The sequence below is a fragment of the Camelus ferus genome, chromosome 11 (assembly GCF_009834535.1).
Source record: "Camelus ferus isolate YT-003-E chromosome 11, BCGSAC_Cfer_1.0, whole genome shotgun sequence".
Classification (NCBI taxonomy): Eukaryota; Metazoa; Chordata; class Mammalia; order Artiodactyla; family Camelidae; genus Camelus; species Camelus ferus.
The window spans coordinates 60,033,769-60,047,588 of NC_045706.1; the positions used below are offsets into that span (position 1 = coordinate 60,033,769).

A 13,820-nucleotide genomic window follows, 5' to 3' on the forward strand; every position below is an offset into this window, starting at 1 on the left:
CATCTGGCTTCTCTGTCTTTACTCCTGGGCATATTATGGTGGCATCTTCCACAGAGATAGGTTTTTTATCTAAAAGACAACCACACAAGAAGAACGTCAATGGACTTGTCCGTCGATCCGTCCCTCCCCTTCTGCCTGCTCTTGGTGAGCAGAGCTCACGCTTTGGCAGAAGCACCTTCCCTTCTCTGCCCTGTTCTGACACCTCCCGTGCACCAGGCACTGTGCAGGGCTCCGGGCTTTAGTGGGGACAAGACAGGCAGACACCCTGCTCTCCAGGGCCTGACACTGGAGGGACTGGGGAGGGAGACAGACAATGAAGTAACAAACAACGGACAAACAAATGCTGAAGTGGAAAGTGCTGTGACATCAACACACAAGGGAAGGGACAGCTGTTTAAGAACAGGTGACCTGTCCTGTATTTTAGAGACAATTTTTCTTTAAAAGTAAGTGAAATGTTTATACAGGAAATGGTGTGATGTCTGGGATTTGCTTCAAAATAATCAACGGTGAGGGATCAGTAAAGCCAGGCTGGCCGGGCTTGACCATCACTGAGGGAGATGGAGGCAGCTCCCAGTGCACTGCACAACTTTGGCTACTTTTGTATATTATTTAAAATTCCCAGCAAGATGAGGTCTCTCTGAGGCAGTGGTCCTGGGGCTGAGGCCAGCTGAGGGGACGGCCAGGGAAAGTCCCCGAGGAGAGGGCTCCTGGCTGTGTGACCGAGACCTGAGGTGTACCCAGCTGAGCTGGTTGAGGGGAAAGAGGTGAGCGGGGTGGGGGGGGCCAGCACCTCGGGGGCCCCGGGAAGGGGTTGGGGCTTGGCTTTAAGTGCAGTGAGTCTGTGGAGGGGCTGCAGGTCCGGGTGCGTTTGGACACAGAGGCAGCAGGACCTGCGGGGGGACTGGATGTGGGGGTGGGGGCCAAGGGGGATCCAGGACCACGTGCAGGTGAGTGACCTGAGCGCCTGTGGGTGAGGGTGCCATTTACTGTCACAGGGGAGCCTGAGGAGGGGGTGGGGCCTCTGTGTGTGTGTGTTCTGTTATTTGGGGGAGCTGGGAGGCGCACTCACGGGGCTCAGACAATGCACAGCTGGCAGCTGTGGAGCCTTCTCTGTCCTGAGCCCTAACTCGCTGCGTCCCTGCTGTAAGGAGAGAAGGGAGGCCCGGCTGCTCTGCCTGGTTGCGTTCCTGTCAGTGCCCTCCCCACCCTGCTCCAGCTTCCCCGGGTCCCAGACTCCTCTGAAAGTTAGGACCAGTGGTCCCCCAGGGTCACACCACTTCCGACATCGGTGATTCGGGAGGACAATTCTTTCCCTGGCCTTCTTCATGACCCGGGCGTCCCTGGGTCCTAGGAGCTAGGCCACCACTTCCCAGAGGCCGGAACCTCGGCTGGGCGCCTGGCGCCCCCGGTGGACAGATGAGGGTCTGCACGTGTTCCCGGGTAGGAGCAAAGGCCAGGTCTCTCCTGCAGCTGCACCCACTGGGCTGTGATCAGAGGGGGAGGAAGTTCTGCAGGAGGGACCATACTCAGGGCCAAACCCCGGGAGAATCTCCCTAAGAGTGAAGGTAGTTTTAAATGTCGTTCTTTAAAATTATTTCAAAAATACACCTGGACACAAATTTTAAAAACACACAGATTATAATCAAACTAAAGATTCTCCACTTAGAGCCCTAATCTTTTAGTGGTTTTGTAGACTCATTGTAACTTTAGGGTTTTTTGTGGCGTCGGTGGGGGGACTAGTTTGTCTCATGAAGAAACGTCTGTGTGATGCTCAATAGTGTCTTTAACTCCACTGCAATTTTTGGTCTGTCTTTTAAGGAAAATGAGGTTTACTAAACTGTATTTGACATATTACAGGCACTTATGGGTTTGAGACTTGGGGTGATGTTTTATTCTTTACTCTTTTGTATTTTCCTGCTTTCCTGCTTTTCATATCTTTCTTTAATTTTCATTTTTTATTGAAGTGTAATTGGTTTACAATGTTAGTTTCAGGTGCACAGCAAAGCGATTCAGTTATACATATACGTACGTATATATATAGAGAGAGATTCTTTTCCATTAAAAATAAATCTCTGGCTTTTGGGGGGGGGTAATTAGGTTTCTTTCTTTCTTTCTCTATCCATCTATCTATCTATCTGAGGTACTAAAGATTGAACCCAGGACCCTGTGCATGCTAAGCACACACTCTACCACTAAGCTATACCTGCTCCCTGTGTATCATTTTTATAATGAACAATCTCTAATAATTTAAAAAAATCGTTTTTCTCTTTCTTGCCACAGGTCAGGGCTATTCTCTACAAATGGTTCATTTCCATGTGGAAAGCTTTTGGGACCTATTTCAATTGTCAGATGAGCTATGAAGTTTTGAACAGTGTTAGTCTTTCATTGGGAATGATAATGAAAACTAGTCACCAAGTATGGTTAAGGGAAAGGCTTTGCATCTGAGAAGAGGATGGTAGGAATTAAGTGAAATAAAACCTCATGATTTGTATAAATTAACTTTTTAGTGGGGTGTTCACAGTCCAGAGTACAGAAAGTGAGGTGATGGCAGGTACCCCCCATACCATGGCCCAGAAGAGCATGGTTGACTGAAAAGGAGTTTTCAAACCAATATTAACTGATTAACTGAATACTTCACTCAAATGCCACATCAAAAAACCTTCTTAAATTAGAAAAAGCTTCACACACTAAAGACAGACAACATAAAACATAGAAACTCTGATTTAAATTTTTTTCTTTTTTGTGCTTCTTTATATTTTCTAAAATGTTTTACCATACATTTTAATCAGCGGAAAGTGTAATTAAAAGGAGCCAAATCAGTCCTCAGTGGGGCATCAGAGCTCCCGGCAATAAACAGCCCTGCTTGGCCACTTCCGGCCAGCCTCCAGCCAGGTGCAGCGGGGTGGCCAGCAGAGGAGCTCAGGACTGTGGGATGGGCTCTCCCACGTGAGCCCCGGCCCTGGTCCAGCTCAGAGAGAAACACTGGAGATGTCCGGGGTGGGAGAGCAGTATAGCTGCCAAGCACAGAGGAAGCACATTTCCTGAAGGAGAGGTTGCGTCCCACCTTCAAGAACTGCCATCTCAGTGAGGTCGAAGGCCCAGACGGGCAATCACATCACTTCTGCCCACTTTCCAGCTCTTCCTGAACCAGCCTGTGACCTTGGACAAGCTCTTCAACTGCCCCGACTCTGCTTCCAGTTCCATGCAAAAGAACAGCAGTAAGTCTCTTTTGAGAATTAATTGGGACAGTAAAGTAACACAGCACATGGCCTGATGTAGTAGGTGCTCAATTAACATTAGCTCTCCATGCGAATGAGCTACCCAGTCCCTAACCACTCCTGAGAAAGTATAAACCAAGGGGCATCTAACTTCCTGAGGCCGTCTACACACTTTGTGGTGTGGCAGTGGCAGAGTCCTGCCCATTCTATGTGCCCATGGCAGAAAGAGAGATGGCCCAGAAGTGTGCTGGAGGAGAGGAGTCTGTCTGGGTTGACCAGATGGCCTTGGAATGGGAATTCACTGAATATGATCTAATCATATTAAATGACTGTATCAGAGGGCTCACTGGGAGAGCTGAGGGAGAAGCAGAAAGTCCCACTGTCCCCAGGCACCCTGTTGGGGGGAAATCAGCCCCACCTCAGCACCGAGGGCACATCTGCTGCCCTAGCCATGTGCTTCCTCAGGCCACTCACCCATCGTGGAGGGACACCTGATGCCTGAGTATTTCCAAACAGTAGCTTCACATTCATGAAAGTGCTTAGTGCACATACCACACTGGCCCCATTTTATAGTACAGATAGTAGAGGCTGACCCAGAACACTCACTAGGTCAAGGTCACACATGTAACGTGGGCCTGAGCCAGGAATCCAGGGCCCAGGCCCGGCAGTTGGCATCCTCTCTCTATCCAAGGTGACCACACCCTCCTGGGAGAGCTACCAGCGCACCTGACATGGACTCAGGGCCCTAGAGCTGCCTCCACACCCCACCAGCAGACTCGTGCGATTCACGTCCTTGTCTCTCAAGGGAAGTGAGAGCTGAGAAAGGTTTAGGGGAGAACAGCAATGAGGGAGGCCCAGGACCCCAAACCCAGCCTCTGCAGAGGTAAGTGCTGGTCGAAGATGCTCTAGATTTACTGAGGGATTGAGATGAAGGGAGAGGTGGCCAGGCTCCCTAGCCAGGTCCCTCCTTCCACTCGTCCACGCTGCCTCTGTCCTCACAGTGTCCACAGTGAATGGTCAGCAAGGGCTTTGAAGGCTGAGCTGGCTGAGGGGACGCAGCGAGGTGTGGGAAGCGTGGGAAGTAACCAAGTGGGCTACTTACCGAAGAATTGCTTGTCTTTGAACTTGAACCTACAAATAACTCCCTCCTTGTTCTTTGCGTTATTAAAGCCTTTTCTGGAAATCATCAATTCATATTCATCTGCAAGGACAACATCCAAAGGTCAGACCTGGACGCTGGACCTCAGGGGGACGCCCTGCTCTGCGCTGTGTCCTACTATGGCCACCACCGCTGTGCCCCACCTGCTGGGCTTCTTTGCAGACACTCGCTGGGTCTGGTCACACACAGGAACTAGAGTGACCAGGGTTGCCTCCAACCTGCTTCCTGGGGTGAAAGCCCCGAGCAAACCCAAACCCCAAAACGCACATGAAGGATGAATCCCCAAACCACGGAGCCAAGTGCCACAGGCCAGACACCGCGTTCATCCCACGTGAGTCACTGAGCAGATGCTCTAAAGCAGCAAACTAACCTGTGGAGGAAGAAATCAGAGAGTAGCTGCCTCCAGGGGGGAGGGGTGGGGATTGCCTGGGAAGGGATCTGAGGGGACTTTCTGGGGACAACTGTAGTGTTCTCAGTCTTCATGGGTTTTGGGGTTACACAGGAGTCATGTCAGAGCTCATCAAATGATACACTTAAGTTTGCTGTGATTTGAAAAGAGAACTCAGCAAAAATTATTCCTCATGTAAAGATTTGCAGAACTAAGGGTTTGGGAGTGAGGTAGCCGATGACTGTAATTTACTCTGAAATGCATCAAAAAAAATAAGGTGGATTGATGGAGAGAGAGAGAGGAAATAAAACATGGTCAGAGATTAATTGTAGAATCCAGGTAGTGGATGTAAGTGTTTTCACTGTGAATTGTTTTAATTTAGCTGTAGACTTAAAACATTTCCATAACAAGTGGTTGGAAGATAAACAGAACTAAATGATAAAATAAAGCCACAGACACAACCCAGCAGAAGTCATAGTTCACAGCAGGTGACACATGACTAATGAGAGCGCAGACAGGGCTGTGGGAAGCCAGAGGGGCCAGGTGACCAAGAAAGGGTAAGTTCTCAAAGGCTGGGTGGGCTGGATCCCGTAGCGCTGAGGAAGGTTTTGCAGCAGGTGGGCTTAGAGCAGAGGCTGGACCTTGGGGGGCCCAGCTGTCCGGCTAGGGGGCCTCAGGCTCCCTGGTCAGGCTGGGTTAGGGAAGCTGGCTCTCTCAGTCCCTCGGGCCCTGGGCACAGGATGGGCTGGAGCACAGGCCTGGAGGCAGGGAGGCCAGCAGAGGCCTCTGCCCAGCCCAGGAGGGAGCCCGAGAGGCCAAGGAAGCCGAGTGCCTCCTGCTCACCCCCTCCCGGCCTCCTCACACTCGGACCACTGACTTATTCAGAGCAACACCCTGATGAGCAGCTCTGACTTTACTGGGGTCCAGGTTCCTGCCCTGAGCTTTCCCTCCAAGGGACTGACATGCTGTGTGGCAGCTTTTAACAAGATGACAGCAGTTTTCAAAGTCAGAGCAGCGCTGCTGGGCCACGCAGGCAGAGGGGGTACAGTGGGCACCTGTCACCTCAGCTGGGACACCCCAGGGCATAGGTGACAACTGGCATCCTCTCTCGGGCTTGACAGGCCTGTGTGTGTCCCAGGGACAATTGTCCAGCTGCATCTAGATGAGTGCTGGTCCCTGTGGAAGCATGTACTCGTCCCCTGCCTCAGTGGCACAAACCGCAGTGATGTGGACACACGAGCCGGCACACACAGCGCTCACTCCTGTCAGAAAAGGACCTGCACAGGATCCTCACCGCACTGATGGGGGGACACTCCCAGGAGAGAGAGGGCAGCCTTATCCAGTTCCAGACCTCAGGGAGAGGCCTTCCCCATCTAACTGCTGGGTGTAACGCTGGCTGTGAGTATTCGCATGATGCCTTTGTCAGGCCGTGTTCCTAGTATGATGCTGGAATCGAACTGTGTCCAATGCTTTTCTTCATCTGTTAAGACAATTATGTTTCCCTTCTCCATTTGCTGCTGTGGTAATTTACACTGATAAATTAAATATTGAATCAGACTTGGATTTACAGGGTGAATCCTTAATTAGTCTCGATGTATTGTCTTTTTTATATGTTGTTGGATTTCATTTGCTAGTGTTATGTTCAGGGTTTAAAAACTATCTTTTCTTAATTAAACTTTTGGTTTTGAGTTTTAAAAAAGTAGTTACACAAAGCTTACAGGGGTAATTATTTCCCAGTAAATGTATATCAAGTCATTGCGTGGTTTACCTTAAATTTATACAGAGCTGTATGTCAAGTATATCTTAGTTAAAACAGAAGAAATGGTAGTTACACACATATTCACACCACAACCCCCAGCAGACACACCCCACATAAACATACCTTTAATTTCATACTCAGGGCACAATGACATATCTGACACATTTCTGTAAAAACTCCTCAGGCACACACACACACACACGCACACACACACACTCAGACACCATGTTCATGGGCGCGTGTGCACACACACACACAAATACACAAACACTCGTACGCACTAATCACAACACAATACCAACCCCACACACACTCACACCACACTCACACAAGCAGGCACACTCAGGTGCATTCACACCACACATACCCAAGCACCATGCCACCAAGGACAGTGACCCCAGCACGTACCTCCCACACAGGCATGGAATGTGTCTCCACCCATACCTTCCTTACAGGAATTTCCCACCAGCTGGAACACAGGGATGGTGGCAGGGTCAGGGAGAGTGACAGGCATGGCCACGGTGAGAAACCACCTCCTCCCCCCTCTCACATTTAGCCCACACTCACCGATGTAAAAAAGCCTTCATTGTCAGCGGTTCTGGGTGTCTCATCCATTTGGGCCTTCCCTGTAACAATCTGATCCAGCTACAAGGAGAGGAGGTGGCTTGGCCCACAGCCAGGGGTTGAGGACTCAGCAGGTCCCATCCCAGGAGACAGGCTCCTGCCTCCTGCCATGTTAGACTCCAAGGGCCACCGCCTGGCATCTGCCAGCAGCCAATCATTAGGGATCCGGGAAGCCCCCCGCCCGCACCTCTGGTGTGTAGGTCTGCACAACACTCGTTGCTCATCTGCAGTGGCTGTCTGCTGTCTGAACACTGGGGTGGGCAGAGGGCAGTCCTCAGGGTGACCCTGGGACAGCTACCTTTGAAAGCTTTCCCCAACTGGTTTACCTGTTCTGAATTACATGGTCTCTCTGATAGTCTTTTACACCCAGGCAGTAAACCTTGGCCTTCATATTCCGAGCCCTGTTAATCTAAGAGAAAGAAAGGCTTTGAGTGTAAAACACACAAGCACACGGAGCACAAAGCTGGTGATGATGGATGGGACTCACCTGGCTCTTGGGTTCCCGTAAAGGTGGTGGCAGGAGTGGTCCAGCGGCCACAGTGAACATCAGGCTGGCAGCCTTCCTGTCTGCAGAAGCAAGGAGCGGTCTGGTCAGCAAGGCACTGGAGGGTCCCGCCTCAGGCTGCCAGGCCAACAGCGCTGCTCCCCACACCCCTCCCTGGGGAGAGGCCCCCCCGACCCCCGCATCCGCCATCCAGAGCGCCTGGAGGGAGAAGGGGCCGAGGCCCAGGACCAATCTGACAGATGAGGAGGCTGAGAACGGCTCAGAGCTCTTCCTGGTGAACCCTCACTATGACCAGATGGCACAGCCTTGGCCCTGAAAGGCTGCTCCAGCGACCTCCCTGGACGAGGACCAGCCTTTCAGGTGAGCAAAGGCAGGAGCTGGGCTCTGGTCCGGGCGGCGCCTGTGGCCTTTCCTGCGGGCTCTGTGGGGCCTGCTGTTCAGGACTTGAGGTCAAGGTGCTTGGACAGCAGCTCCCACCCAGCTCCCTGCCTTTCCCTGCAGGCCACGCATCTCTCCTGACAAAAGCCACAACCCTACAGTCCAGGTGCTGAGGGTTCAGGGCCGAGCACAGCCTTTCCCACTGTCGGAGACTCAGTCACAGGATGAGAGTCAACCCGAGGGCGGAAGCTGAAGGGAAAGGAGACGGAGCTGGAACTGGGTGGACACAGGTGTGGGCAGCCAGGGGGACATCAAGGCCTTTGTTCCCTCAGCTGATCCCTGTCTGCTCGTGGCCCCTGTATTTTCCCTTTTCTGTCTCATGCAGCCCAACCGTAGGTCAAGCACCTCATATTTAATAAGAACCGTCTGGTTCTTAGAAACCTCCCTGGGGGTGGTTTCATCCTCACTGCACAGAGGAGGAAGCTGCAGCACAGAGAGGGCAAGGACCTCGCTCCAAGAGGCAGCGCTAGGAACTGGCCACTCAGGACTTCTCTGCCCCCTGTCTGGTGGGCGTGGGGGATGCTGCTTTGCTGGTCCCATGGGAAGGGTCTGGCTTCCAATGTGCTCACCCCTGTCTCAGGAAGGGAGACCTCAGGGACTCAGCAAGGGCCCTGCCTTGACTGTCCGTGGTGAGAGGGCGTCACCCAGGGCCGTGCACCTGGGAATCCAGTGCTCACACGTCTCTGGTGAGGGCACATGGTCCTCCAACAGACAAGGCTGAGTTTGGAAAAAGTCATCCTGCTGACACCCCCGCCCTTTCCCATCAGCCCCTGCCACAGACCCCTGAGGTCCACTTGGTCCCTCCAAGCCACTTCCCCTTGGGATCCGTGTTAAGGAAGTGGCCAGGCCGCTTCATTAGAGTGCTGGCGCTCCTGGACTTCATGTGCCCCTGGAGAAATAGATCATAAGCTGGAAAAGAAGCCTGAGGGCGGTCCACGCAGGAGGAGAGCAGCGACCCCAGGCTCACCAGGATGGGCTGTCGGCCGCTATTAAAGCAGACGGCGAGGGGTGGGCTGGGACACATGAGGCGGGGTGGGGTTAGGTCAGGCTGATCCAGTGTGCGGACTGAGCTATCACAGCAAGACTAAGGGGCTCTCACTCTGGGCCGAAGAGATGCCAATTTGTGGTGAGATCCAAGGGCCCCAGGTCTGCCAGGCCTGACCCAACCTAGGAGCGCAGGAGGCCTGAGACCCAGGGCCAGTGGAGGCCAAACCCAGCTTTGCCCACCTCAGCACAAACACCGGCCCCTCTTCTTGGCACCTGTGGGAAGATGTCTGCTTTGTCGACCGCACTCCGAATGTGCTGGAACTCCCAGCCCTTCACAGTCTCTGGCCCGGGACTGAGCTCGGCCAGTCTTCACTCTTGCCTGAGCGGGCCTTTTTCTTGTGCTTCCCCCTGCACCCCAATCCCCACTCCCAGCTCTGCAGGTGGAGAGGACACCAGGCTGCTTATGCCCTCATCAAGCCTTTCACTTTGTAATGTATCACCCATCACAGACAGCTTCACGTCTTTTCCATTCCCCTGAGCCCCACCTTCACTTCTGACACCTTCCCTTGAGGAATATGTCCCCGCCTTCACTCTCCAGAGAGGACCCGGGAGACTCTCAAGGGCCTCCCCACAGCTCCCTTGGTTCCGGTTCTGAACCCCTACCTTGGAGGAGGCCGTGGTCCCCCTCTTCCCCGTGGGGGATGCTGCTTTGCTGGTCCCATGGGAAGGGTCTGGCTTCCAATGTGCTCACCCCTGTCTCCCCACCAGAGGCCCACGCCCAGCCCCCTGCTGCCTCTGCCTCCTGCCTGACAGCTCCTCACTGACTTGTTTTCTTCCACCTCAGACTCACTCAGGTCTCTCTCTCTGAAATGCAGGCCACAGGGACACACAGAACCACACCGTCCCCCAGCTTACTGAGGGGCCAGCCCCACTCCTGCTTCTCCTGGGAGCCAGGCCTGAGGAGCGCTGTCTCCGTGCGCTGGCACCGCCACGTCCCCTCCCCTGCAGCCTTGCTGTTGGGCTCCTCTTCTGGTCTGAGCTTCTCTCCAAGGTGCTGAACGTGGCTCTGCACCACAAATCCTGGAGCATTCAGTCCGTGATGTCCTCAAACTCACTTTGGTATTTCACCCACTGAACTGGGATCCAGTCTCTTGCATCGTGAGACTCTCAACCTCACAGCTACTCAGGAGCTCCATATCTTCCCATCTCCAGGCCTTTGAGCCCACTGCTGTGTCCACCTATGTCTCACCTAGGATGCTTGCCTCCCTCCTGCACCACATGCCTCCTTCCTGCACCCCAGCCCAGCCTGGTGTTCAGAACCACACTCATGAGCTACCTTGTCTCAGACCCACCAAGGGACCCAGCTTCCATCCACTGAAGCCCCCAGCACTTTGACAACCCCTAACCCTGCCTCCTGGTTCTGAATCTGCCTCCCCACTTCCCCCACTAGCCCAGAGCAGAGAGGGACACAAACAGCAGGTGCCCGGTACAGGCCAGTGTTCATAAAGGGCTCACATATCTGCTCCAGCAGATCCCAGGAGTCCTCAGAGCCAGCCTGTTCTAAGAAAAGGGAATAGCACTCAGGGGACACAGTTCAAAATTCCACATCCCTTAAAAAGCCATCCCTGATTTTTTTTTAAAGAATTCTTGCTTTTTCCTTTAATTTACTTTATTTATAAATAACTTTGTCCTTTTCTTTTGGCCCTTGGCACCATTTAACCTGGTGCTTAGCTATTGTGTAACTGGTTTGCCTGTTTTCTAATCTGTGAGATCCTCCAGGGCTGACTGTGTCCCCTACAATATGGCCTGACTCCCAGGCAGGATCCAAGAAGGCTGCTGAGACCTGATTGAACCAGTGTGCTCTGTGCTTTTTTTCTGCTTCAGAATACCTCCCTGACACGGGGGAGTCCTATAACCACCGAGTCTAAACAACTGTGTACTCTGCCTGGCAGGGGAAACACCCTGCAACTTGGAGAAACCATAATTTTTGAACTTTCCGACCAAATCCTCCACAAGGTTGTAAATAGTTATCCATAGCTGTCCACACTTCCTGACCTGAAAATGAATACCTGAGTCAGAGGGATGAGGTGCATCCATTGTGTGGGCAGAATTTCTGCCTCCCCAGCTTTCAGCGGACATTTTAGCAACTCCTCCCCACCCTACATAGCTGCAAGCTGCCACACTCCCTCAGCAACTGCAGTGGGTCACCCTGGTGTTGACTTTGTCATTATGAATGTGGGAAGGGTGACCAACCAGATGTGTGTGCTTGGGACTCAGGAACATTGAAGGATGAGGGACTTCTGGTGGCAAACCAGGATGGTTGATCAGACTCAGTGGAGCTGTCACACAGGAAATGATGTAGGTTGCACTGGTTGGAAAAGCCTCCAGTGATTCTGATATGACTCCTCTGGTCCCTCAGTTCCCCTTGGGAACAAGCCATTTCCAGCTGTCTGCTCCTCTCCTGCCCTTTTAAAGTATGTGTGTGTGTGTGTGTGTGTGTGTGTGTGTGGGTGTGGGTGTGGGTGTGGGTGGTGGTGGTGTCAGGCCTCTTTGGCACTATGTCCCAACAAAAGTCTCTTAGTTGGTCCTGCCTACCATTCCTTCTGCCTCCTCTAGGCTGCATCTAAATTTGTCAACAGACAGTGATGAAACTAAGGGTAGATTCTTCTAACATTATCAAGATTATCATTCACTGAGGCATATGTACCAGGCATTTTACAAACATGATTTCCAATTCCAGAATAACCCCAGGATGTCAGCATTGTTCCCATTTTACAGATAAGAAAGCTGAGGCTTTTACAAGTCATTGAATTTATCATACTTCCATAGCTGGCATGAATTTGAACCCAGATCTAACCTCAAAACCCATACTCTACACATTGCACTAGGCAGACGTGTGTGACATGGCTGTCTGTGTTCAACAATTGCTGGGTAGCAAACACTAGACTCTGACAACGGACCTACAATATAAACTTTCTATCAGAAGCTTCCATGCTAAAGTGCAAGACATTTCCTTTCTTTACTAATGGTAACACTTTAAACTTTCCTTCTCATTACTACTCTCCTCTGCTTTCCCTCTAAGTGAAAGGATCTTCCAAAGAAGATTTACAGGAAACAAGAGTCTTCAACCAACTCACTTACTCTGGGTAAGTTTCCAGTTTGTGATTATTTTGAAGGAAGGTCAAGATTCTGGAACATGGAAGAACATGAGTGCTCATGGGTCATGGGAAAACCACTACAGGTCCCTAAGAAAGAAGCAGTATGGAACAAGGGCGACCATGTGGGCTTCTGGTACACAGAGCTCCAATCATGATTTAGTGCCCCACTGTAAAGTGAGAATGGAGAGTTAAGGATCACCAGGCATTTCAGGACATCTCTACCATTAAAACTTAAAGCCAAAACATCCAAGTGATATAACTCTGCTGGAAGAATGGAAATGGGTGAGGCAGAATCATGTAGGGGAGCTGAGCTACAAGAAAACTAAATTATCTTCCCCTATAGTAAGGAGTGAATAGAGAAATTGAAACCTCAAATAGCAAGAAATAGCAGTCAGTGTAAGCATGGTATTAAAAGCATGGTCATCATACCAGAGGATAATCTGGAGGATTTGAAAGTGGGTGTATCCGGAGAGAAGAATCAGATGGGGCAGGAAGGGGGCAGGAGTTTTCAGTTTTTTGTTGTCAACTTTGTAAAATTGTTTTATTTTAAATGTATGTTCAAGTGTTTTCTTGATAAATGTAAAAATGAAATTATAAACAAAAACTAGTAGCAGATTGAGGTCCACAAAATGGCAGACTTGGAAGTTCTAAGCCCTGATTTTCCCATGGAAATACTGAACAAACAAGCAAGGCTGAAAGAAGAAACAAAATATATTACTATGGAACACCAATCTACAAAGATAAGCAGAAACAGAGGGGAAAAGATATAATAGAAATATAAAAATAACTCAGAAAGCGATCAGTAAGATGACATTAGTTAAGTCCTTACGTATCAATAATCACTTTAAATATAAATGGGTTGAATTCACCAAACAAAAGACACAGAGTGACTGGATGGATAAAAAAATAAGACCAAATTATATGTGCCTACAAGGGACTCACTCAGCCTTAAAGACATATGTAGGTTCAAAGTGAAAGGATGGAAGAAGATATTCCATACAAAGGAAACCAAGAGAAATTGGGTAGCCATACTCAGACAAAATAGACCTCAATCCAAAAACAGTAAAAGAATGAAAGAGGTCAATGCAACAAGGAGATACAGTAATCATATATAAATAGGTACCCAACATCTGAGCACCTAAATATATTGAGCAAATACTAACAGATCTGAAGTGGGGAAAGATCACAATACCATAACAGTAGGTGACTTCAATAACTATTGGATAATGGATAGATCATCCAGACAGAAAATCAACAAGGAAATGTTGGAATTGCACCATCCTATGATCAAATGAACTCAATAAACATGTACGGAGTATTCCATCCAATTGCAGCAGAATGCATATGCTTCTTAAGTCTATACAGATTACTTTCCAGAAGAGATCATATGATAGGAAACAAAATAAGTCTTTGCAAATTTAAGAAGACTAAAATCATACCAAGTGTCTTTTCAACTACAATGGCATGAAACAAGAAATTAGTAAGAGGGAAAACTGAAAAATCTACATATGTGGAAATGAAACAACACACTTTTGGACAATGAATGGATCAAAGAAGAAATCAAATGGTAAATTAAAAATATCT

General features: G+C 50.2%; 1 protein-coding gene across 1 annotated transcript in view; it reads right to left on the reverse strand.

Annotated features, from left to right (window-relative positions):
• Positions 1–2,722: 2,722 nt before the first annotated feature.
• Positions 2,723–13,820, reverse strand: part of OPN4 (opsin 4) — a 35,555-nt gene continuing 24,457 nt past the window's right edge. Inside the window, exons 12-17 of the mRNA XM_032491639.1 lie at positions 7,636–7,715; positions 7,475–7,557; positions 7,092–7,169; positions 6,933–6,993; positions 4,321–4,419; positions 2,723–3,191 (exon numbers count right to left, since the gene is read on the reverse strand). The gene's annotated coding sequence lies outside the window, so the exon portion shown is untranslated. The remainder of the gene's footprint in view (positions 3,192–4,320; positions 4,420–6,932; positions 6,994–7,091; positions 7,170–7,474; positions 7,558–7,635; positions 7,716–13,820) is intronic.